This window comes from Trachypithecus francoisi, unplaced genomic scaffold (genome assembly GCF_009764315.1).
Source record: "Trachypithecus francoisi isolate TF-2019V2 unplaced genomic scaffold, Tfra_2.0 Lachesis_group9, whole genome shotgun sequence".
NCBI lineage: Eukaryota > Metazoa > Chordata > Mammalia > Primates > Cercopithecidae > Trachypithecus > Trachypithecus francoisi.
In genome coordinates, this window is record NW_022681474.1 from 71,143,698 (window position 1) to 71,171,616 (window position 27,919).

General features: G+C 39.1%; 1 pseudogene; it reads right to left on the minus strand.

Moving 5' to 3' along the window:
- Positions 1–27,919, minus strand: LOC117082280 (annotated as a pseudogene).

The window sequence follows — 27,919 nt, forward strand, 5'->3', positions numbered from 1 at the left end:
TTTTTCAATTTTATAACTTTATTTGATGTATTTGATGATCAGTGATTAGTTCTCATCCACATTGACTGTCTGTAGATTTTTGAAAGTGGTAACAGGTACATAGGTAACCAAAGTATAGAGCTTATTTGGTGAATCTTCATCCTCATTATGTTTTCTGGACAGCCGCATACGGATTCGGTATGGGATATTCCTTATTCCTTTGGCCCAGACAGCTTTGTTGAGCCTGGTATCAATGCGCACATCTGGAGTTCCCATCTCCTTCATGGCAAATTTCCGAATCTCTTTGAGTGCCTGAGGGGCACGCTTCTTGAAGCCCACTCCATGGATGCGCTTGTGAATGTTGATGGTGTATTCTTGGGTCACCACCTTGTTGATGGCAGAACGGCCCTTTTTCTTCTCGCCACCCTTCTTTGCGGGAGCCAATCTGCCGGGTCCAAGTTAGAAAGGAAAGCTATTTTCTTTTCAAGATGATGATATCTCTTCATTGTTTTCTGATTTCAAATCCAACACTATATTTAATAAATGTTTAATGAGCACCTACTGTGTGCCAGGCAGTATTACAAACAATGGACCTACAACACTGAATAAAACACAATACTGACCACAACAAAAACCAGCATCAACAACCAAAAACCAAGACAAATCCAAGAATATGTGCAAAATAGAACTTTTCCTTTAGGCCACATTCAGTGATCCTTATCATTCTTCCTGACTGCTGAACTTTGTTATTCTTTGTGTGCTTGTCCTATCCTACAAGCTCCTACCTGGTCTTAGATATGCAAATTACTCTGCACAACTTTATCAAACACTCTGTGTGGACTACTGTTTTTTTTCTTACCCTGAATAAATCTTTGAATAGATTCCATAAGTTTTGTCAGAGGCATGTGAATCAGAGCAACTCCATCTTGAACAGGGGCTGGGTAAAATGAGGCTGAAATCTACTGGGCTGCATTCCTAGATGGTTAAGGTATTCTAAGTCACAGGGTGAGACAGGAGGTCAGCACGAGATACAGGTTATAAAGACCTTCCTGATAAAACAGGTTGCAGTAAAGAAGCTGGCTGAAACCCAGCAAAACCAAGAGGGTGACAAGAGTGATCTCTGGTTGTCCTCACTGCTACACTCCCACCAGTGCCATGACAGTTTACGAATGCCATGGCAGCAACAGGAAGTTACCCTAAGTGGCCTAAAAAGGGGAGGCCTGAGTAATCCACTCCCTTTTTTTTTTAACGTATCATCAAGAACTAACCATAACAATGGGCAACCAGCAGCCCTATGGGATACTCTGTCTATGGAGTAGCATTCTTTTTTCCTTTATCTTCCTAATAAACTTGCTTTCACTTTATAGACTGGCCTTGAATTCTTTCTTGCGTGAGATCCAAGAACCTTCTCTTGGGGTTTGGATTGGGACCCGTTTCCAGTAACAGTTTTATCATCAATCTTGAAGAATAAAAGTTTCTGGTAACATTAAGTCCTAAGAACAGGCTCATTTCAGTGATTGATTTATCCAGCCAGTGTAATAACTGACACTCAGAGTCTCCTTTAGAGTTGCATGCTCTCTTTCCTTCCAGCTTGAGCCTGCTTCAGTTCAGCAAGCCTGCAGCTGGGGATGTGGAATGTGATTGGGTTCTTTCACGTGTCTACTTCTCTTGCTCTTCACCTGGTTTTTCTGTTCTTTACCTAATTGTCTCTGGCTCCTTCAGGGTTGAAGGGGAGAGGGAAGAGAGCTAAGTCTCAGGAAAGGTTTCCCATGACTGGCACAAATCACATTTGGTGATGGTGCCTGCTGGGTATGCACTAATCTCAATTTGGGTCTTTTCTCTCTCTCTCTCTCATTTGATGTTTTAGTGGATTCCTTGCAAAAATATCCATGTTGAGAACCCTTAACTGTAGTTTCCATGGCATAAGAAAGTCCACTCTCTGGCTGGTCACTCAGAATTCCTTCTCACCCGTGGACTTCCCATGGTCCCTCCCTCATTTGGGTCACTTTGCTCATTGAGAAAGTCTCTTGGGCAAGATTCAGCTCAGTCTGATCCACAAGAAACACTCATGCATTTTTGCCCTGCCATTGGTGAAGATGCAATTTTCTCCCACTGCAAGCACACAGTCTTTCTACTCCTTCTGTCACAGGAAAGGGGGTACCGATCTAGACCCCAAGAGAGGGTTCTTGGATCTCGAACAAGAAAGAATTCAGGGTGAGTCCATAAAGTAAAGTCAAAGCAAGTTTATTAGGAAAGTAGAGGAATAACATGGCTACTCCATAGACAGAACAGACCTGAGGACTGCTCTTTGCCCATTTTTATGGTTGTTTCTTGATATGCTAAACAAGAGGTGGATTATTCATGCCTCCCCTTCTTAGGCTATATAGGGTAACTTCCTTTCGTTGCCATGACACTTGTAAACTGTCATGGCACTGGTGGGAGTGTAGCAGTGAGGATGACCAGCGGTCACTCTCATGGTCATTTTGGTTTTGGTGGGTTTTAGTTGGCTTCCTTACTGCAAGCTATTTTATCAGGAAGGCCTTCATGACCTGTATTTTGCGCCGACCTCCTATCTCATCCTGTGACTTAGGATGCCTTAACCATCTGGGAATGCAGCCAGTGGGTCTTAGCCTTATTTTATCCAGCCTCTATTCAAGATGGAGTTGCTCTGATTCAGATGCCTCTGACACTTCTACTCCAGGAGACATGTTGGGCTTTTTGAGTTATCCTCTTCTAGTTCCCTCTTTCACAAGCTCCTCCATCCTTTTCCCTCACTGGAGGAGGAAGGAATGCACAAAAATCAGCAACTCCAAATACATTTTCTCTATGTTCCTTTACAACTTCAAATCTTTTATATCCTTGTTTTATTATCACTTTTATATTCTTAGATGGGGTGGTGGGTTAAGGGCCAACAAGTATTTTTTAGCTACCCTTTTGGCAAGTCCTGCCTAGATGGCCTAGCATGCAAATTAGAATGCCATGAACCTGGGCACTTTTTGGCCGTTAGGCCTCATCTAAAACGGAGGCAGAAGTTGTTTCGTTTTTAACATACTGTTGCATTGACTGCAGAGTAATTGCATTCTGGCACAGTGAGAAGAAAAACATTGCTATTGAAAACCAAAAACTAACTGCATCTGCTGCTTGTGTCTTACAAGGGGAATGTCATAGTTCATTTCAGGGAAGATGAATTTTTATTTATTTAGGAAAATAATCTGATGGATATCTTTGATTTGAAAAGGTGATTCCAGCAGTTCTGCAAGGAGAGGGTGAAACAAAGAGAGTGCTGATTTGTTGTGCTACATAGGTGAGAGGAATTCTTGAGTTTCCCAGGAAATAGGGGCATAAGGGCTGGAAGGGAACACAGTGGGGGAACTGTAAAGCGATTTGGGGAAGAGAGAGGGCCCAGAAGCCTATTGGGAGGTCAGGGCCCAAGAAGAAAGGATGATTAATGACAGGGATGGTCAGGGAAATTTAAAAACAAGGATGCCTAACATTTACGGTTCAATCTTTCATTAAAAGTAGGCTATAGACAGTAACCTTGTGTTAGTGGTGGCTTTGGGAAGTTAAAGCAAAAAAGGGCCTTGTGCAATCTTTGGGATGACATTAAATGCAGGAGGTAAGACTTACTGGTAAGCCTAATACTCCGGTGGGAGGAGGAAGTTATAGTGAGGGTTGAATGCAAGAGCTGAGTCTTGGGAGTCACTAATCTTACCATGGTCTGCGACTGAATGGTTGGACACTTAACAATTTTTTGTCATTATAGAAATTTTGAAAAACATTCAAAAATAAGCAGTAGACTACAATAAGATCTTGGTTACTCATCATTTGATTTCATACAGTTTTTTTTTTTTTTAATTTTTAAGGAAAAAAATGAGTTCAGAAAGACAGAGGACTTGGGGCAAAAACACAGAGAGGGCTCATCTAGGTTACAGTTGCAAAGTAGATATTCGGAAGCTTCTTACAAGGTTCTAGGAATGACTGTGGAGTAAGTTAATTCAGATGTCAATAACTTTTCCAATAGGAGAACTATCATCCCTAGAAGACAAAAATCATACACCTTCTTCCGTGAAGAAGTCATTTCAATGTCCCCCTCACCATTTCTCCCCAGTACTAACAGTTTGAGAGAGATATGTTTTTGTTTATTTTGTCACATATATTTGAGTTATAAGTGTATGTGTACTTGGTAAGACCTATTGCATATAGTACGCAGTAGTCTTAGAAACTTGCTCAATGTTCTCTAGGTGCCTGGTTCCCTGGAAAGCCATTGTATCAGTTAAGATACTTTCAGTACCCTAAAACTGGTTTAAATTAAAAAATATATTTGTTATCTTGCATACAAGAAGCCCAGAGTTGGAGTGGTTCCAGGGTTAATTCACTGGTTCTACGATATCATCAAAGATCCAGGCTTTTTCTATCTTTCCACCATGCTATCTATAGTCAGTATTTTGACTTGTCCTTAGCTTTGACTCTCATATTCACATGATGACTGGTGCAGACCCAGGTTCCATATTCTCACATTGCAGCATCCATAGGAAGAGAGAGGGAGAATCTTTTCTCTTGTGTATTCTTGGAGAAGAAAACCATTTATAGCCATCCTCAGCAAATTTCTTACCAGAGTTCCTTGGCCAAATTTGAGTCACATTTTCATGCCTTATCTGCAAGGAAGGTTAGGAAAGTATCAGGTTTTTAAAAATTTATTTTGGGAAGAAGGCTTTGCCTATGGAAGATGTAGATAGGGAACAACTATTAGGAAGCAACTATTGGAGTCATAAGAAGTACTTATGATTAAATAAAGGTACTTACTTCTGTTGCATGCTAATGCGATCCTACCATGTGCTGGGCACATGTGGTCTGCAAAGCAATGCCAACATAGTGCCCTTAAAGCTACTATGCAAGAGCAACAAGTCCGGGATAATGAGCAGCCAGAGTTACAGTTGCAAAATGGGTGACTGGAAGGCTTCTTATAAGGTTCTAGGAACAATGGTGGAATCAGTTCATTCACATGTCAACAACTTTTCTAAAAGGAGACCTATTATCTCTAAAAGACAAAATTAAACACCTTCTTCCATGAAGAAATAATTTCAATGTCTCCTCATTTTCCCCTGGTACCAAGAGTTTATTTGAGAGAGATGTGGTTTTGGTTATTTTGTCAGATATATTTGCACCAGAAAAGGTCTAAGTGTGGGGTGAAGAACCCAGGACTGGGGGTCAGAGGACTGAGGATTGGTCCTGGCTCTGTCCTTTTCCAGCCTGACACCCATACAAGTAACCCAATCTTTAAAAGTTTTGTTGTTCTTAATTTTCAATTATCTGTGAAATAAAGATTTATATTTCCTTACCTTGAAGTAATTTCCTTATATTCCAGTAAAACTTCCATTTTCTTTCATGGCTTGCAATCTTGGTGGGTCTATTTCCTGCCCTACCCTGCCCAAAGGATAGGCAGAGAATCCCAGCTTCCTTGCAGATAAGGCATGAAAATATGACTCAAATTTGGCCAATGGGCTCAAAAATAGGTTTGACCTCCCTGAACTCTAAAAGAGTTTTTGAGACTCCAGGTGTCCCCCAAACAGTACTTTGAGAACCACTGGTGGCCGCGTGAAGTGGCTCACTCCTGGAATCCCAGCACTTTGGGAGCCCTAGGTGGGTGGATCACTTGGGCTCAGGTGTTCAAGACCAGCCTGGGTGACATGGCAAAACCCAGCTCTATAAAAAATACAAAAATTAGGCAAGGGTGGGGGTGTGTGCCTGTAATTCCAGCTACTTGGGAGGCTGAGGTGGGAGGATCCCTTGAGCCCAGGAGGTAGAAGTTGCAGCGAGCTGAGATTGTGCTACTGCACTCCAGCCTAGGTGACAGAATGAGACCCTGTCTCAAAAAACAAAACCAAAAACAAACAAACAAAAAAACCCACTGGTTAAGTTTTCTTCTATTTGTTATTGTTTTTGGCTATAAGAATATATTGTAAAATTTTAGTCTTAGAATTTTCTAAGGTTAAATATGTGCACATTCAAATAATAACTCAATCTGTTCTCAGTACTTCCACTGTGTTTTTACTAACTTGTTTTAATTATGCCTGCAAAAATATCTGCAGCATTGTTATCACCCAATAAATCATTATTTTGAAATCCCAAAGTTCTCCTTGAGCTTAATGGAAACACAATAAGCAGTAAATACATGCTTTTGTCTCGTTTTGCATAACCTGTAAAATATTTTCCAAAAAAATTTCTAAATAACTACATTTTATTTATAACTACTATTGTTTAGAACTCAACAATAGTATATCCTAAATGAAAATACATTTTCTTTGTAATATATTTTTCTCATATTTAAGGACAGATTGTTGGCTTTAAAAAGAGAATTAGAAGACTCACTTTCTCAACCCACAGATGCTCCATGTATATCTGAAGATGCTGCACAAGATAAAACTGATATGTTAGAGAATTTTCTGATTCATGTAAGAGAGGAATTTACTCCAGAAAAACCAAAAATCTTGGGTGAAAATTTAAATAAGAAGCAAAAATATGATATAGTCTATCTTGCCTTTGGTATTAGAGGTGAAAATGATTTACTTTTTTGTGTCTTATGCAATAGAATAGTTTCAAATAAGATTATGGTGCCATTTAAGTTGTGGCATCATTTTAAGACCAATCATTCAGAGGTAAAGAAAAAGAAACTGAATATTTTAAATTAGGAAAAATCATGAGCTCTTTCAAAGTTCTAAAATATTTCTAATAGCTATTCATATTAGAAATGAAAAATCCATTGAAATATCTTGCAGGATAAGTTATCACATCACATTGCCTTGAAAGACACCCTTAATAGCCAAGAGACTAACAAAGCCTTGTACAGTTGGCATTGCTGAATGCCAGCTGGATGAAGAGTTAGCAAAGTAGTCATAGCATTGTCACTAACAATACAGTAAGGCTGTCTCACTAACACAAGAATTAAATCTACTAAAATCCCTGCTTTCTACCCCCAACCCTCTCCATGGAAAGCATCTAAGTTTCTTTCCATAAACATATCCTCAGTATAGGAAAAAAAAAATGAATGAGCAAAACACAACATAATTCAAGACCTAAAATCTTCAAGAATTGAAAGGCTATGACCCAGGGGATCAGACTGGACACTTTCTTCACTAATTTCACATTTTATACAGAATGTATTGAAGCCATAAACTACCTGCTCAGAGACAACCACTGTTAATGCTTTCATGTGTGTTTTTCTAAATCCTTTTCTGTGTGTATTTGTGGTTATGGATATAAAGGAAATGGAAGATTCTTACAAACTTCTTTACTGAAATCAGAAAATTTGAGTATTTTTTCTAATAGATACAATTCTGTATCATTTGAAATAGGCATACAATATTCCACGTGTAAGTAATCCTTTATTTTACCCTCTGCTGGTAATGATACAGGATTGATTATATGGATTTGACCTCACACATTTGTGGGAGCTCACCCTGCCCATTCACACAGCAGGCAACGCGTGCCAGGAGAATTAACAGCTAAACTGCAGAGCAGCCCTCAACCAAAGATGGCAGGACTGTGAGTGGAATTAACTAGGCAACATGTTCTATACTCCTTCCTAGAGCTCCCAATGGTATTAAGGTCTAGTTGACTTCACATCCTCTATTCATTTATTTTCCTTCTTTGTCTTACTTCCCCACTATCCTAGTAGTTTTTGGAATAATTTTCCAAATAAACTATTTGTACCTGAATCATTTTCTGAAGGTCAGCATCTGAGGAATCTCCAACAAAAACACATGGTAATACCCAAGATCTTATCATTACCAGTGCCTGCATAATTTCAATTTAAATCATTTCTCCCTGGGACACCATCTCCTAGCTTTTGAGTTCTGTTCCTCCAGTATTACAGCACCAGTGAACCCCATATGAACGAACAATCCATGGATCTAATCTCTTTTATTCCCATCACCCATCTGGTAAATAGGGTTAACAAAACTCTTGGGGAATAGTGAACAGAACTACATTCAACATATAACATAATTTGGAGAAAATGAACATCCTTACAATAGTGAATCTACTTTGGATGGGCAGAGATTAGATGGAGAGAGCCCTCCTCAGCAGGATCCCCTAATTTAAGCGCAGTTGTTGATCAACTCATGGGCTTGGTGGGTGTGATGGTGATTTTATGTGCTAACTTGGAGGGTGCTTTTGAATGAGATTAACATTTCGATCAGTGAACTTTGGGTAAAGCAGATTGTCCTCCATATTGTAGCTGAGCCTCGTCTAATCAGTTGAAGGCCTGAATAGAACAAAAAGACCAGCCTCTCCTAGTGAGAGGGAATTTTTCAGTAGAGTGTCTTTGGATTTCATCTGCACCACTGGCTCTTCTGGGTATCCAGCCTGCTGGACCACAGTGCAGGTTTTGGACTTGCTAGCCTCCATAATCACGTGAACCAACTCCTTATCATAAGTCTCCTCCTATATATAAAAATATCCTATTGGTTCTACAGTGGGTAATGAAATTGACAGTAGAGTAAGAAAGAAGATTGAAACATCAGACTAGTTCTTGTGAGGAAGCTTCTCTTGGAAGACCCCGTGGCCAGGACTGGGGCATGGGTGTGAGGAACAGTACGATCATCATTACAGCGGTGCCAAGGTGTCAACTACAAAGGCTGCCACATTTTGTATTGAATTTAGTGGATAGTCACATATCTTGTTTTGTTGAATTCTTGTTTTTAAGAATCTTAAATTATCTGATTTATAATTTCATAGACTTTAAAACTGGTAGCTTAGTGCTATGGTTCCCCAATGTAACTGGTCATTGGATTCACCTGAAGAGCTAAAAAAAAAAAAAAAAAGAACAAACTTCCTTTCCTTCCTTCCTTTCCTTTACAGATTTGTGATAGGGTCTGGGGATCTGTGTTTGAAAAACACTTCTTGGCCGGGCGCGGTGGCTCCCACCTGTAATCCCAGCTTTGGGAGGCTGAGGCGGGCGGATCACGAGATCAGGAGAGCGAGACCATCCTGTCTAACACGGCGAAACCCCGTCTCTACTAAAAATACAAAAAATTAGCCGGGCGTGTAGGCGGGCACCTGTAGTCCCAGCGACTTGGGAGCCCGAGGCAGGAGAATGGCGTGAACCCAGGAGGCGGAGCTTGTAGTGAGCCCAGATGGCTCCACTGCACTCCAGCCTGGGCGACAGAGCGAGACTCCATCTCAAAAACAACAACAACAACAGCAAACAAACAAACCAAAAACACTTCTCAAGGTTACCACTTCATCACTTCTCTGGAGATCATCTAGTCCAGTCATCTTTTTGCACATGAGAGAACCCAAAACATGACAGGCTCAAGTGACATAGGTGCTTTTCCCACCCTGCCAGGTTTGGTGAGCAGGTGCAGGTGAACATATCATTCAGCATCCAGAACTAAAGTTTTCTCTGGTGTCTGAGAGTCATCCTTGGGAAACCTCAATAATGGATTCAATGCACTTCAAGAACAGCAACAACAGCACCAACATATACATGTCCCTGCTTTCCTTACCTTTGGTCCCTTTCTCTTACAAATGAGAGACATTTGTAACAATATCTGCTTAATTGCTTAACTAACGGTCTGGTTAGACAGACTCTCATTAAAAAGAGCAACAATGACTTAAGTTTTCTGTTGGACACAGAGAGATGGACACACACAAGTAGCAGAGTGCTTTTCTCTATACAAGTTGAATTTATTTCAATGGCTTCTTCTTAGTTCTTTAAGAAGAGAATATAAGACTTTGTCAACTTAAAAAATTTAATAATTGGTTATTTGGAGCTAAGATCATCTGATTGTCATGCTTAATTGTGCAAATAATGTCTCTAACATTTTTCTTTTTTAGCCTCCCAAATCATTGGCAATGTTTAAGAAAAGGAATCTATATACCTTCCTGTGATACTTATATTGTTTTCTGATTTTAAATTGCCTTTTCTTCACAGTAAAAGATTGTTTAAACTTATCAAAATCACTTTGATTTTACACCTAGAGTCAGGATCCTAACATTTTGATTTTCGACACTTATAAATGCCTTAATAGATACATGGACAGTAATTTAGTTTGACTTAAATATAATAATCTGGCCCATTTATCCAGGCTGACAAGATTTCATTTCCTAATGATCTTTTATTGTAAATTTATTTGATTTCCTTTAATATATTATCTCATTTCTCATCGCCTTTCGTTTTGAAAAAATATGAATAATTTCTTAAGGAATTATGAAGACTTGGCCTTAAGCTGACAGCTCTGAGAAGCAGTGAATATCTCCACCCTTTTAAACAAATTATATAGTTTGATAACAGAGTCCTAAGAAGAAGAGAACATTAGTTTATCAATAATTTATTCTAAGAGACATCAAGGATTGTACACTCAGGGGCTCTTGTTTTCTTTGCAAAAAATGAGAACCAAAGTAATCAGGCTAACCTGATTCCAGTTCTATATTTTCAGCTGCCTACTTGACCTCTGTCTGGATGTCTCATAGTCCATTCCTGCTCGTTATTTGGTTACAGAACCAAACTTGCCTTCTCTTCTCCAAAATGGTTCCTCCTCCTCTGTTTTTATTTTAATTTTAATAAAATCACCATCTACTCAGTCAGTCAAGCTGAAAACTTCAGATATTTTGGAGATCTCTGTCTCCTCAAAATAGTCAATCTGAAACTTCCAAATAGTTCTCAGAACTGTGCCTGCTTCTCTATTCCTTCTGGTCCTCATGATTCTTGTTTGGATAACCACTGCAACCTCCTAATCGGCTTTCCTGCCTCTAATTTCAGTCCATACCACCCACCATCCATGCTGGGGCAGTAATGATTCTTATGGAAATATGCACCTGACTCAGTCCCTGAATATTCTTTTTTTTTTTTTTTTTTTTTTGAGACAGGGTCTCACTCTATCACCCAGGCTGGAGTGCAGTGGCACAATCTCAGCTCACTGCAACCTGTCTCCCAGGTTCAAGCAGATTTTCATGCTTCAGCCTCCCAAGTAGCTGGGATTACAGCCACCATGCCCAGCTAATTTTTGTGTTTTCAGTAGAGACGGGGTTTCATCATGTTGGCTAGGCTGATCTACAATTCCTGATCTCAAGTAATCCACCTGCCTTGGCCTCCCAAGTGCTGAGATTACAGGCATGAGCCACTGCACCCAATCAAGTCCCTGAATATTCTTCACTGGCTTACTTTGGCCTGCTGTAGCAAGTCCACAGTCCTCAGCAAGACATGAAGCCCTTTAGGACCTGATTCCAGCCTAGCTCTCCAACCTCATCTCTTGTGGCTCTTCTCCCTTGCCTCCCCCGCTACCTGAAACTCCCCTCTATCTTTAAAGAGTAAAGTCAATCACGTCTCCTTTAATGATGCCCCAGCAGAGGTAGCTATGGTGTTATGGTTTGAATGTATTTCTGAAAGTTTGTGTTGGAAACTTAATTGCCATTGTAATAATATCAAGAGGTGGGACTTTAAGAGATGATTGGCCCCAAGGGGTTGGCTCTCATGAAGGGATTAATTCAGTTATCACAGGAATGGGTTAGTTATCATGGGAGTGGGTTTCTGATAAAAAGGATGAGTTCAGGCCATTTTGTCTGTCTTGCATGCTCATTTGCTCTTCAGCCATGTTATAACACAACAAGAAGGCCCTCACCAGATGCAGCCTGTTGGATTTCCCAGTCTCCAAAACAGTGAGCCAAATAAATCTCTTTTCTGTATAAATTACCATCTGTGGTATTCTGTTATAGCAGCAGAAAACAGACTAAGACACACACTCTCTACTGTACATTCATACCCTGCGTGTGACTCTAAGATATTATTTCCTCATTACTGTAATCATTCATTTATGTCTTTCTCTGTCATCGTTATGAAAGATATTCAAGAGGAAGTGCTGTATTCTACTCATTGTTTCCTTAGTTCCTAGTGCAATGCTTCGTACATAATAGTTACATAATGAATAGTCATTGAATGAAGAGTGGAATGATTGAATGAGCTCCAAGGGGCTGTTTAAATTATTTTCTTTTTTTTTTTGAGACGGAGTCTCGTTCTGATGCCCAGGCTGGAATGCAGTGGCTGCATCTCAGCTCACTGCAAGCTCCGCCTCCTGGGTTCACGCCATTCTCCTGCCTCAGCCTCCCGAGTAGCTGGGACTACAGGCGCCCGCCACCTCGCCCGGCTAGTTTTTTGTATTTTTTAGTAGAGACGGGGTTTCACCGTGTTAGCCAGGATGGTCTCGATCTCCTGACCTCGTGATCCGCCCGCCTCGGCCTCCCAAAGTGCTGGGATTACAGGCTTGAGCCACCGCGCCCGGCCTAAATTATTTTCTTTTGCTGGGTGTCTTATTGTTGTTTCTGTGAAGCATTAACTGGAATTTGTCATGTATTGTAATTATATTTGTTGAAATGCCATTTGATCTGTATTTCACAATTCCATTATTTAAAAAAAAATAGCCAAAATTAGACTGGGATTCAGAAGCCTACAGTTGTAGCCTAAACACAGTTTACTTGCAATTTTAATCATCTAAAAAAAAACTTGTTGCAATATTATATTTTCTTTTCCCTCCCAGCCCCTCTTCTTCTGTAAACACCATATACATGTTTATGTGTATATGTTGTTGAGATACTTTTTTTACAGGGTTTTGCAACAATCCTTTCGTTTCTGCAAAATCTAGTTGGTAAGCATCCTTCCATTAGTCCCAGCATGTGAGGCAACTTTAGGTATACATGGGCAATCAAAATGCTGTAGGTATTTCTGTGAGTGGAAACAAAGTACCACTAAAATCTGTTTATGTGCTTATATCTTGCGTTTTAAAACAGATTTAAACAGTTCATCATCCTTAAATGCAGTATATGCTCTTAATGAAGTAAAAGGACAAACACCCTTAAATTGGGAGTCGTTAAAAATATAGGACAGACAAAAAGAGATGCCGAAAAGTTACTTTTTATTCATCGAGCAGCACTTTAATTTTGTTTATGATTACACCGAAACCTCTTTAAAGGTCAGTGTCTAAGTCCACCTGACATTCATCTGAGTTTGGGGATTACACAGTAATCATTTAAGAGTTAAGTAGAAAGGATGGGAGACTTCCAATAATGGTAAATAAAATTCTTATTTTCTTTGGGTTCTAAACCTTCAGGATTGCCTTAAGAAAACCTTAAATTGGAAAATCAAAAGCAAAACTAGTTTCAGCGTCATATTATCTTTTTTTTTTTTTTGTACAGAGACGCTCTTGCTTTGTTGCCCAGGATGGACTAGAAATCCTGGGCTCAAGTGATCCTCCTGCCTCAGCCTCCTGAATAGCTGGGATTATAGGGGTGAGCCACTATGTCTGGCTACTACAAATTATAGAGTAGAAGAATTACATGCTCCAGTGAGCACAAACGTTTTATACAGTTGTTTTTGTATTTTTTTAATTAAAAGTTTTTTTTTTTGACTAGCACTTTAAATACAGGATACTTTAAATAAATCATAGAAGGATATTATATTCTGTAAAAGCCTGGGAAAGATATAAGATGAGAATAAAATTTGTTTTCTCTTTTTAAAAAAATTAGCATTTTGGCCAGTCATGGTGGTTCATGCCTTAATCCCAACGCTTTGGGAGGCTAAGGCAGGAGGATCACTTGAAGCCAAGCGTTTGAGACCAGCTTCGGCAACATAGCAAGACCCCGTTTCTATAAAAAAATTTTTAAAAAATGAGCCAGGTATGGTGGCACACGCCTGTAGTCCTAGCTACTCAGGAGGCTCATGCAGGAGTATCACTTGAGTCCAGGAGTTTGAGGGTTCAGTGAGCTATGATTGTTCCACTGCACTCTAGCCTGGACAACACAGCAAGACCCCCTCTCAAGAAAAATTTAGCTTCCTGTTCCAAAAGAAAGATAAATGATAATTTTGTTAAAAATATTTTTATTATCTTGGCATTTAAGGATCTTTTCAGTCTACCCACAAGTTACCTTCCTTGACTGCCACTGACATGCCTGCTTTAGGTAGAGCTCATGTCTTGTTTCTCTGTAACTCGATAGGATCTAAGCCCTGTCTCTCAGCCTCATCACCTACATTTGAGTTTCCTAAATGATGCTTTGCTCTCCAATTAGGTTATGGGCTTCTTACAATTCTTTTAATTTACATATAATATCCCTAAAATGCACTAATATTTAGTGTACAGCCTGAGGATTTTGTTTACATTTCCACCCCGATGAAGCCACAGAGCATTTCCAAAACCCCAGAAAACTTCTCTGGGCCTCTTCTTAGTCAAATATCCCATCCTCAGAGGTGACCACTCTTCTGACATCTGTCATAATCTGTGACTTCTATCATTGATTTATTTGGCTTGTTCTTGAACCTTATATAAATGGAATCATATTGGATGTACACTTTTGTGTCTGGTTTCTTTCTCTCAACATGGTGTCTTTAAGATTCATCCATGTGGTTGAGTGTAAGGCATGGATACCGTTTTTATCATCTTTGTATCCCCAGGTTCTAATACAGTACTTGGCACATAGCAGATGTCCAACAATAATTTACTGAATTAGTAGATGACTAGATGTATTTGTAGGATTCTTGGGTTACAAACAGCAGAACTTCTACCCAAGTTGCCCTAGATGACCTTATCTCCTGTGTGAAGCTACTATCTCATGCAACTCACAGCTGTCTTTCCAATCTCCTATGAACTCTAGTCACATATGAACCCTAGCTGCAAGGGACTCTGAGAAATGTAGTTTTAATTTCTAGCCTCTATAGTACAAGAAGAGATGCCAGAGGGGTTAGAGATGGTACTGGATGAGCCATTATGCCTTATTCTGTATTATTCTGATACAGAAATGGAAGGGTTGGAGTTGTCTAGGAAACAGAATCAGAAAGAGACAAGAGCAAGGACTGCTTTGGAGGTCTAGGTGACAGCAATCAAGTCACATTTTTAGAAAGGACATCATTCTTCACTTTATTATGAAGATTTGAAGTCTTGGAAAAGAGGGTGTAGTTGGCAAAGCTAGGGTCACATGCCTATTTCTTGAGTAGGAGAGGATTGCACTGACAGTCTCACCAAGACAGCATTTGATGGAGAATTAATTCCTGAAAAGGAAATGGGATGTTACTGACAAAACAAAGGAATATAAACTTAAGGATAAAAGTCCATGAGTGCCCAGTAACAAAGTTTAAAAAATAAGCAATGACAGTCAAAGTGTTCAAGTTGCATTTCACACATTTTGCCTGAGAGTTGACATCCCCAAGATTTCTAGCAGGTAGAGACAAAGGGGTCTTAGAGAGGTCATTTTATGGGGTCATGTATATTGTGGTATAGTTTATACACAAGAAAGACACACTTTTTAGGTGTAGAGCACCACAATAAACATATGGAAGATTTGCATTACTCCAAAAAGCTCCCTGTTCCTCTTTGTAATCAGTTCTTTCCTTCATCCCTAGTCCCTCCTCCAGTCCCTGGCAGCCACTGATTTGACTTCTATCCCTGCAGTTTTTCTTTTTCCAGAATGTCACATAGTTGAAAATGAAGTTCGACTTATTTCAAATGGCCAGGAGATCATTTTGTCCAATGGTTTTTCCCTTTCTTTTCTACTCCACTAGGAACTGTTTTTATTCAAATAAACTTGTTAGGTTTTGTTTAAGGTGGAGTCTCTCTCTGTCGCCCAGGCTGGAGTGCAGTGGCATGATCTCGGCTCACTGCAACCTCCTCCTCCTGGGTTCAAGTGATTCTCCTGCCTCAGCCTCCTGAGTAGCTGGAGCACTACCAGCATGCACTACCATGCCCAGCTAATTTTTGTATTTTTAGTAGAGATGGGGTTTCACCATGTTGGCCAGGTTGGTCTGGAACTCTTGAGCTCAAATGATCTGGCTGCCTCAGCCTCCCGAAGTGCTGCAATTTCAAGCATGAACCACCATGCTCGGCCGTATTCAAATGAACTTTTATGCAGAAAGCTAATATTTGAGACAGGTAGAAATGGATTGCTTTCATGAAATCGAGGTGAAGAACTCAAGTCCAGAGTTCTTTCTAATAAAGCACATTATCATTTGCTTATAGAATTTTATTTATTTTGTGTATTCCAGAATCACAGTCAGTTCAGAATCTCTGAGCTTTTTCAAAGTTGTCTTCTTGTTGCAGAAATGCTCACAGAACATTTTCCATGGAGAGAGTCATGGCCTGAGAAAACTACCAGAAATGAGAAAGGATTTATTGTTCTTACGTTTTTGTTAAATTATGGATTCTTAGTTGATTTTCTTGCTAAAAATGTTCATTTCAGGTCCACTAGGTGTCAGTTGCCATCTCTTACATCTTTTTTTTTTTAACTACCTTCTTTTAAATGCCACTGTTAACCATCAAAATGGCAAGTGCCCAGATACCACTTATGCAAAGCCTGAAGGGAAAATTCTGCAGATTACGGTTTTTTGATCTGTGCTGTCCAATGTGGTAGTCATTAGCCACAAATGACTACTGAGCATTTGAAATGTGGTGAGTTCAAACTGAGGTGTGCTGTAGTTATAAAGTACACACCAGATTGTAGACTTTGTACAAAAAAAAAGTGAAAACATTACATTAATAAGTTTTTGTTGATAGCACTTAAAATGATGACTTAAATATATTTTGTTAACAAAATATATTATTACAATTAATTTCCCCATGTCATTTTATTTCTTAAAATGTGATTACAAGGAAATTTAAAATCACCTATGTAGCTAATATTTGTGGCTTGCATTATAAATTTCTAGGAGACAGCACTAATATAGACAGATTGCTGGTTATGCATTTGCTAATCTCTTCTAAGAAGGACCCAGAAACTACAGTTCTCCAATCTGGATCTCAGAGATTATGAGAGAACCAGGCCACTTTCATTTTTTTTTTTTTTAAAGCTTCATAGTAAATTTTAAAGATGGAAAATGCCAAAAGCAGAGTTACGTGAATTGCTCCACATTTTTGTATTGCAAACATTTATACCTAACAAATCACCACTTTTAATTAAAAAATACATTGTAATGTAGTATATTATGCCAGCCTTAAGACAATTTCAGGATTTATAGAAAGAGAACAATACAGGTGATATGGTCCAGTTGTGAAACAATTTGAAAGTTGGTAAAAGAACTTCTTTCCATCTCTTGGTTTATATCTGTAAATTGTATGTATAACCTTGTTCAGAGACGACTTCGGAAGTCTAAATTGAGGCCATATTTGAAAGTGAGGGCTGGGTCCAGTGGCCCCCTGGCCCCCAACCCACCCCACCTCAGCAGTGACAAGCCCTGCTTTTGATCTTTTACATCTGCTACTTGTACCTTTTATGTGCCAGGCTCTCTGTGTACACTTTACATTACTTGGAAGCCTTGCAACAACCTGTGAGAAAGATATCATTGTTAGAGGGTGAAAAGATGACTGCTAATTCTTCCCCAAACTCCTTTCAGCAATGATGTCCTTTAAGGGGTCAGGGTGATCAGAAGTTTTAGGCTGAAAGGATAATGCATAATAAAGGCAGAGGGTGACATGAAATGAATCCCCTGTTGCCTGTCTACTTATAGTTAACCTTGCCTTCTCACCTGTGCTGCATGGAGACGCTCCCAGAAAGCCCTTTCTCAGGAACTGATTGTTTGCTTTTGTGTATGCTAGACTGTCCCAAATTGGAAGTATTTTCAAAACTATTTTCTGAAGGGGTGGGAGGAAAGCTATAACCCATGACTTGCATGACAGCGTTACCTCCTAGCTACAAATTACTCATTTCAAACCCTGCATTAGGCGGATGCCACTTTGCCAACGGGGTTCTTAGGTTCTTACTCTCCTCCATGTATATGCTCTTTATGTCTGTCAAGTTGGGTTTTGTTTTGTGACTATGTAAATCGGAGCCAAGGGAGTTTCTTTTTTCTCCATGATTGGAACCACGGCGAGGCTTTCTCAACAATCCAGCGCTTTATACACTTCTGCACTGTGTGGGCAGAAAGCAAGGCAGAGGGTGCTCTTGAATGTACTTTTCACCTGGTTTAAACAAGAGCTTTGATTTTTTTCCTGTTCTTAATCATTATGGAGCTTGAAGTGAAAGCAGGATTCATAGAGTTTTTTTGTTTTTTTTTTTAAACTTTGTTTTGGGCTATAGGATGCTTGGATTTTAACACTTAGATTATTGATAAAAGGATCCCACAGACTTCTAGCATATGGTAGAATGTTGATTTTATTTATGTATCATTTAGTTAGTTAGTTTAGGGAGGTTTTCTGTCTTTTTCTGATGCATCTCTGTATGTGGCTAATTACAAAGGCCAACTAGATATTTTCTTCACCAAACGAGAGCTGGCTGGAAAAGACTTCTCCTCTCACATATTCATTTAGCTAACATTTACTGAGCCTCTACTATGTGCTTGTATTTAGATCCGGGGATCCAAAGACAGATGAAACAAGGTCCTTGCCCTCCAGTGGCTCAAGGTCAAGGCGAGGGAGACATGAGAAAGTGAACATTAGCTAGGAGGGGACCTACGAGCTACATTTTGAAGGGCAGGTAGCTTTAGCTAGGTGAAGAAAGTGGGGATAAGGTTTTTTATTATTTTTTTCTTTAAATAGACTTTATTGTTTAGAGAAATTTTAGATTTACACCAAAAATTGAGCATAAGGTAGAGAGAGTTCCCATGCACCCTCTGACCCTACCAAGGTGTAGACTACCCTATTAACTACAATTGTTACAATTGATGAACCTACAATGACACATCTTTGTGACCCAGAGTCCTTAGTTTACATTAGGATTCACTCCTGGTGTTGTACGTTCTGTAGGTTTGGACAAATATATAATGACATGTATCCCCCATTATAGTATCATACAGGGTAGTTTCACTGTGCTAAAATTCCTCTGTGCTCTGCCCACTCATCCCTTCCTCCTCTCTCAGCCCTGGAAACCACTGGTCTTTTGACTGTCTCTATAGGTTTGTCTTTTCCAGAATGTTGTATAGTTGGGACCATACAGTATATAGCCTTTTCAGATTGGCTTCTTTTACTTAGTGATATGCATCTAAGGTTACTTCATGTTTTTTCATGGCTTGACAGCTAATTTCTCTTCAGCACTAAATAATATCCCATTCTCTGGAGGTACTACAGTTTGTTAACCATTCACCTGCTGAAGGCCATCTTAGATTCTTCCAACTTTTGGCAGGGCTGGGTATTTTAAGCAGATATGCTAGGACTCGTAAGGGGGATGAGAACAAGGTCCTTTTGGAAACTCGTACTTGGTATACAGAGTAGGGGGAAGTTTTATGCACAGTAACAGAGAAGGCTCATCCATCATCCGGGGGACCAATCCCAAACCATGATGTGGATCCTGTCACTCTTCTACCATTATAATGTGTCATCTTGTAGATCTTGCTTAGAAATAGATATAGGAAAATCTTATTTCATATAATTCACAAATTTATTTGGTTAATTTTTAACCTTACTTAAAAACAAAAAGCTTCCTTGAGGATGATTTTAAGTTATGGGTTATGTTACAAAAATTAAGTGAAGGGAAAGAGTCACTGGTGGATTTGAGTAGTTTGGCCTTCTTATGACTCAAAGAATTGTTTGGTTTTGGTTTTTGGTGAGAGCTCCATTGCATACTTTGGAAAGAAGCCCAACTCTGGAGGTTGTTGTTGTTGTTGTTGGTGGTAGTAGTAATCTATCCAATTTAGCTGAACGCTGGTGAGCCACCGTCCATTTCGAAATAAACTAAATAACACGTGAGTCACTCTGAGAACATAGTCTATAGCCTCATTAACAGGAAAACAATTACTGTTCCTGTTCAATACTTCATGAACTAAGTGGAGTTTACATGACAGATGCAATTATGCCTTTAGCATGCTTGTGATCAATCTGATCAATATTTCACTTAAATAATCTAAAGGCACCTTATTTTTTTTCTTGACAGACTTTATTTTATCTCTTAATGTAACAAACATTGTTTGATCTTGTGATATTCTCTCTTGAACACACTTGAGTTATTCATGAGCTCCTTCAGTAACTGTGTCCCTGAGAAAGTCAATTGTCTACAGCTTGGCGAAGTAGCATTTTATTTCCATTTGCAAAGGCACTTTGAAAAGTATAAGGTGTGATGTAAATGCCGACTATTATTATTCTATAATTTTTTGCTTCTTCTCCCCCTTTTTTTTCAGGACAATGAAATAATTCAATATGGGGATCCCTGTTTTATACTATTGAACTATTAAGAAGTCACCTCATACAGGTGTTCATATGATTTGACTCAATAATCCCATAGCTAAGGATAGTTACTAAATAGATAAATTCACAGAAATAAGTCTCTTTGCCATTCACTGCTTGGTCATAATGGTGTTACTTACAATAGGGGGAAATTCAACTCAACTTGTAAGCTAACAAAGTGGAAATTCCAAACATTTAACATGATGGAAATGCTTTAATAACCAAATGTAGGAGAAAATACTATGTTGGCATTTAATATGATGGTTTTGACAGTTGGCACAGAAAGTTGGAAAGAAGTTTAGGATAGATTGTATGAAAGAGCAGAATATGAATTGAGCCATGTACACAATCATATAGAATGGATAAGCCTATGGGAAAAATTATGACATTAGAATATAGGAGAAGGGAATTGGAAGATGGAATTTATTGTGCTATTCTCTTACTGAAATGTTTCTTAATATTGATGTGATATCTTGTCAATGATTTTAAAATTAATGCCTTGTAGGCCCTTAATCTAAAAAGTGTCCACAAAATTTCATACTTGTGGCAACCTTTAAAAGAAACTATTTGTTATGGGGTGACCAAAGACATCATCACATTCAGAGCATATTTGTTAGATATCATTGGTTTGTGGAGGAGGATCATCAATATTTGCCCTCTAGTGGCTTAAAAGTTGTAAACAAGCAATTTTGGCTTAGTTTTTGGTTGCTATTGCAAACGGTCTTGTTTGTGAGGATAAAACTGATATGGTTTGGATCTGTGTCCCTGCCAAATCTCATGTTGAGTTGTAGTCCCCAGTGTTGGAGGTAGGGCCTGATGGGAGGTGATTGGATCATGCGGGTGGATTTCTCATGAGTGACTTAGCACCATCCTTTGGTACTGTTTTCAGTAGTGAGTGAGTTCTCAGGAGATCTGGTCATTTAAAAGGGTGTGGCACCTCCCGCTCCTTTCTCTTGCTGCTCTGGCCCTATCTGTTCCCTCTGGGCCTTTCACCATGATTGTAAGTTTCCCTAAGCTTTCCCAGAAGGTGAACAGATGCCAACATCATGCTTTCTGTGCAGCCTGCAGAACCGTAAGCCAATTAAACCTTGTTTCTTTATAAACTACGCAATCTCAGGTGTTTCTTTTACTTTTTTTTCCTTTTTTTTTTGAGACTGAGTCTCGCTCTGTAGCCCAGGCTGGAGTGCAGTGGTGCAATCTCAGCTCACTGCAACCTCTGCCTCCTGGGTTCGAGCGATTGTCCTGCCTCAGCCTCCCAAGTAGCTGGGGTTACAGGTGCCCGCCACCACACACGGCTGATTTTTGTATTTTTAGTAGAGATGGGGTTTCGCCATGTTGGTCAGGCTGGTCTCAAACTCTTGACCTCAGGTGATTCATTAGCCTTGGCCTCCCAAAATTCTGGGATTACAGGTGTGAGCCTAGCCTGTAATCCCAGCCTAGGTACTTCTTTATAGCAATATGAGAACAGACTAATATAAAAACTTACTGTAAAATGAAAACTCATGTGGAGTATGTCTTAAAAGCACCATATGATCAGTGCCTCCTACCCTAAACATGCCCGTTGTAGCTTTTTTACCCGCATTTCTGAGGGCAGAGCAGCATAGACATTGGGAACCTGGACTCTGCAATGAAAAGAACTGGCTATGTGAACTGAGGTTCTGCCACGCACCCACCAGCTTGGTGACCTTGGGCACATTCTATCATTTTGCTTTCCTCATCTACTAAAGGGGGTAATAATAATGCTACACATGCTACATGGCATGTAAAGTGCTATCATCATTACTACTTTTCCACCACTGATTCTAAAGCTCTAGTGCTGATCTTGGTGCTGGGGATGAGCAGAGAAATATAAGAGGTATAGGCTTGTAATGGGATTTTCAACTGCTTAAGGAGATAAGATATATTTCCATGCAATAATTGTGAAAATACATAATAAATGCTATAGCAGTAATAAAATTATATATTATTGCTTCTAAGGTAGTATTTTTCACATTTTATGTCTATATTATTGGGATGCATCTAATAAGTGATAATGATTTACTATTTGGCAGCCTAACTGGCAGCATCTTTTCATTTTTAGTGGTATATAAAATAATGGTACATCTTAAACTGATGAAGTCTCAGATTCAGTAAAATGTGGTAGTTAGTACATACGTTACATTTAAAAAATATTTGTCAAGGACCGGGTAAAGGGTAAAATGAGTTATAAGCATTATCAAAAATAATCCTCAGAATAAGTTCTGTGAATTTGGGAAATGGGAAAACCATGGGAGAAATTATCAATGAATTTTAAGGCAGTGAGGTTATAAAGGATTCCCAAGGTCTGACTTGAACTAAGTTGCTCAATAAGGAGAGCAGATTTGGATAAGCTGAAAGAAGAGGGGTAGGGATTCCAGGAACAGTTGCTGTCAGTGAGTTGTGCTTGGGTTATTCATTCCTTAGTAGATTCTCTCCCATCCTTGCTGAGCTTTTTTTTTTTAAAGGGAGGACTTGGGACAGCTTTTCTTTAGTCTAATATCTTCTCTCATCTATTTTGCCGTTTTTTTTTTTTTTTTTGATACAGAGTCTTACTCTGGAGTGCAGTGGCGAGATCTCGGCTCACCTTCACCTCCTGGGTTCAAGCAATTCTCCCAACTCAGTCTCCCAAGTAGGTCAGCTGGGAGAATCAGGCTACTACGAGTGCACACCAGCACGTCCGGCTACTTTTTGTAGTTTTTGGTAGAGACAGGGTTTACTATGTTGGCCAGGCTGGTCTCAACTCCTGACCTCAAGTGATCCACCCACTTCGGCCTCCAAAGTGTTGGGATTACAGGCGCAAGCCACCGCATCCAGCCTATTTTGCTTTGAATTTTAATTGCTTTAAGCACGTTTTGTTGTTGTAATTGTTTTGTTTTGATTGTTAAATGTAGGCACTACTGACATTTTAGGCTGGATAGTTCTTTGTTATAGGGGGCTTTGCTGGCATTGTGGGATGTGTAGCCTCCTCCCTGGTCTTTACCTACTGGATGCTGGTAGCACCTTCCAGTTGTGACAATTGAAAGTCTCCAGACATTGCCAAATGTTCCCTGGGGCAGGGAGTGGGGGTGCAAAATTGTCCCCAATTGAGAAGCACTGGCTTAAAGTAAACAGCACAGCACACCGGCCATTTTTTTTCTTTCCCCCTCTCTCTCTTGCTCTCATTCTTATTCTCTGTTAAGCAAGAAAAATCTAGCTTTTTTTTTTTTTTTTTTACAACTTTAGAATTTGTTTTTTACAACTCTTCTATCCTGGTATTGAAGTCTTGCCAGTGGACCACAATGATGCCATTGTAAGTCTAAAGAGCACCCGCTCATTTGCCAGTTTACCATTAATTCTTAAGTGTGATGGGGTTGGGGGATTGGTGCCCCAGGGAGTATATTTTTAAAAACTTACTATTTTGAATAATTTTAGATTTGCAGAAGAGTTGCAAAGATGGTATAGAATGTTCCCACGTACCTATCTTCCCCTCTAATGTTGGCATCTTGCATAATAACTGGCCCGTTTATCAAAACTAAGATTTTAGCATTGATTGATACAATACTATTAGGTAGACTGTAGTCTTCATTGGGATTTCTTCAGTTTTTCAAAAAATGTCCCACTCTGTTCCAAGATTCAACCTAGGATGCCTCATTGCATTTAGAAGGAGCATAGTTTTTTTAATGGAAAGAAAATAGAATGTATTCCTGGAAAACTGCTGATTCTCAGAGAAAATCTAAAAAACATTTGCTGTAAAAAGAAATGTGAGCCACATTGACACAGGTAGAATAAATGACAGTAAGCAGACTTTTCTAAGTAGGGGCCTATCCCCATTAGCACTCACTGAGCTAAAAAGTTCCCCTATTTCTGCTTAAAATCAAAATCTTTAGCTGGAATCGACACTCTCTGAGGCAAAAACAACTATACTAGTACATATTTTTCAAATGTCTGATAAATAAACTGAAGGCGGCTTTTGTCTTGACTCTCAGTCTAAGCTATCCTCATTACACATTTTTTCTACAAATGATCAATGCTAATAGACTGAACCAAAGGTACAGTCCCAAATGCTGTTTCATATTTAGGGCAAGCTGAATGGTTCTTTTCCAATTCTGGCTGACAAATACAGCATGAACGCAAAGCAACATGGAAAAGATATAATCTATTGAACCTGGTAAATGTGAGTTGTAAGTAATTGCAGTTTCTTCTTAGTCTCATTTGCTGCTCAACCATTTCTCATTATGTAATCCTTTAAAGTCAACCTGATTCAGGAGCAGATCAATACTAGGGAAACCCTTTTGTCTTCTTTTAGGGCATAAAATTTAAAAGATGCTTAAGTCAATATTCCTTTTAATAATGTGTCTTACGGAAATGCCCGGGTCCCCGTCTTGTTATATAATTAATTGAGCTGCCTGCCACCCACAAGGTACAGTCGTTGCCTCCCATAACTCTCCTTTGGCCTAATTGCCATTCTGTTTTCAGTTCTATTTGTCTTTAGATATTTCTCCCCCCGCCACCACCAATAGTGTTGGGCATGCTTTGTACTTAGTTTTATCTTGCTGTGTTTTTGCTTCTAAATGTCAGCATAATTTTTCTGCCTTATAATATTGGAGATGTTATAACCATCCATCAGCCCAATAGAAGAGCAGAAAAGATTAGATATCATTTATCTGTATTGGTTGTTCATTGTAATGACCCAGTGGACAACATGAACAGATAATCTGTTGCTTTGATGGAAACTAATTATTCTTAAGCATGACAGCATCGAAATAGCTTTTGTGACATTGTTTTTAAAAATGACGGCTACCTAGTCATTATTAGTGCAAGCTGAGGTTCAGTCGTGTTCTCTGATGATTTCCCTACATAAGCAACACTACAGCTGGGACTTTTTATTGCTGCTTCACAGGAAAAACTGAACTAAAATTCAAGAAGTTTAAAATTTCAATTGACATTCAGATACAAGGACTATCCAAAAAAATTTCCTAATGTGAAATCATACCTCTTCCTAAAGTAAAAGTATAATTAGAAGGTAATTTTGCTAGCTGGGATTAATATAGCTTGATTTTTATTTTGTTGCTGGATTACCAGCATAAAATCACCAGGAGGTTTGGAGAATAAAGTCACCATGAATTAAAATATATTTCATGTAGAATTTCCTAAATAAAAGCATGGCTCTATGATTAATTTTTTAAATATAACTTCTCTGCATAGATGGGAAAGTTTTATTTATATTTATATGCAAACTTCAATAAAAACCTTAGAATACTGATGTATTTAGATTACTATATACTATTCCTAAAACACTTTAGAAGCTTAATTAATATTCTGAGATCGTATTTGTATAACTGACACTACTCATAACCAAGTCAAGATTTATGTATTATTATTACTGGGCCATAGTAGAGATGCCGCTTCACTGTGTCTTAGTTTGAGAACAGAAGCAAATTAGCTTCACATGCCAAATATTTCCCTTTGTTATGACAAGTTTTGCAAAAGTTTTGGGGATGCTTTAGGTGATAATAGATCATGGATAATATATTGAAATGTATGAAATAAGCTTATAATTGCACAAGTAACATTTACTGTAAAAAAAAGTTCTTTCTGTAAAAAATTTAAACCAACTGAAGTAGGTAGAAAAAAAAGAAAGTGTCCTTATGCCTTCTACTTAATCTTCTTTCCTTAATGCCATTTCTTTCCTAAGAAGCTTGCTAACAATTTGGTGCAAATCTTCAATTTTTTTCATGTACTTATGTACATGTACACATACTCAGACTCTCCTCTGTCTCCCTCTCTCACACACACACACAAACACGCCCGTCTATGGATTTATTTATTTATTTTTTTGAGACAGAGTATTGCTCTGTCGCCCAGGCTGGAGAGCTCTGGGCTCACTGCAACATCTGCCTCCGGGGTTCAAGCTATTCTCCTGCCTCAGCCTCCCAATAGCTGGGACTACAGGCGTGTGCCACCACAGCCAGCTGATTTTTGTATTTCTGGTAGAGACAGGGTTTCATCATGTTGGCCAGGCTAGCCTCAAACTCCTGACCTCAAATGATCTACCAGCCTCGGCCTCCCAAAGTGCTGGGATTACAAGTGTGAGCCACCACGCCTGGCCAATTTTATGGATATTCTATAGACTCTTCTGTACTTCTTTTCACTTAAAACTATGTTTTGGATATCTTTTCAAGTACATATATATGGCTTTCCTTTTTGAAAACTGGTTAAAAAACTATTTTTAACCATTAAATCATTCAAGTACATATATATATATATATAGCTCTCCTTTTTGAAAACTGATCATGACTATTTTTAGCCATTAAATCATTCTATGAAATAAGGTTTGTTCTTTTCTATCATCCTCATCCTTTATTTTAAGAAGTCCTCTCTAGGTAAATTGGAGGAAAATCTCAATTTGAGCCCTAGCTGTTTAAGTGGTTGACTTGGGTCGACGACTTCTGAGCCAACACAAAGATGAAACTCATCCCGTGGTTACAGAGGATGTGAGCCCCTGGTTGGGAGGCAGTGTAGGTGGGAGATTTGGCTCTGGATTCAGTTCTGACACAAAGGATCAGATCACCCCTCTGGGCTTCAGGTTCTCCACCTGAAAATGGGAGCCAGGATGGAGCAGACTAGATTTGCTTTTGTTTCTGTCCAGATCTTGCATTCTGTATTTCTGTTTTCAGAACTAAGTGCTGTGTTTTGACCCAGGGTAATTCTTCTGTGATTAGTAATAATTGTATGCTAGTAATAGGCAGCCAAAATTTAAAGTATAGATAGACTCAGGTCTATTTTTATGAGCGGTGGGCATATGCGTTTGTATTTAAAAATACTGCTTGAAATGGCCTTTGTCACCACCAAGTTGTGGTAGTGCTAACCAACAGGGAGAGGAACAGTCTACTCTTCTTGTTTCACCTCGCAAATCTTCATCAGAAGACTTCCTTGTTATTACAAACCTCTGAAGATCACTCTAGATACACTCTCAACTATCATTTGCAACATGTAGTTAGCTTTTGAATCTATGCTGTGTAGATGATGCTTATCAACTGGTGGCTTTTTTTTTTTTTAAATCACATTCACTTTTAGAATGATGGATTCAAACACCATAATAGTAATGATACCTGCAGGTAACATGGATAAGCACTTACTATGTTCTAAGCCCTTTAAAAGTCACTCACAGCCAGACCACTGACTCACACCTGTAATCCCAGCACTTTGGGAGGCCGAGAAAGGTGGATTGTTTGAGCTCAGGAGTTCGAGACCAGCCTGGGCAACATGGTGAAAGCCTTTCTCTATAAAAAAAAATAATAATAACAAAATAAAATAGAAGTCATTCACTAAAACCATATAAAATAATTTATAAATGAGGGTACCGAAACTCAGAGAAGACAGTAACTTGTCCAAAGGCACAGAGTAAGTGATAAGGCTGGGATGGAAGGGAGGAGTTAACTGAATAGTTATATAGTTATGACTGAAAATTTACCTAGTACTTAATATGGTGACATATCTGTGTGTGTGCAGATAGTAAATGCTGGTGCTTCCCATTCCTGGGATGGTGCTGTGAGGAGACGTGACTTGAAATGGTCCCCTTTTCTCAGGCACGCTCACGGAGCTGCCTATTGAAGTCAGTCCTTCAAAAAATAGATAAACAAAGCAATTCCTTATATTCTTTCTGCAGCTACAGATCATTTACTCTGACTTTTGCAAAGCCCTTGCCCTGGCAGACAAGCCCTGGTGTTGGAATCTGCAAAGTTGATGATTAGTCGAAACAGTCTGGACTGCATCCACAGGACATCTTGTAGCACAATCAAGTGCCACTTCAT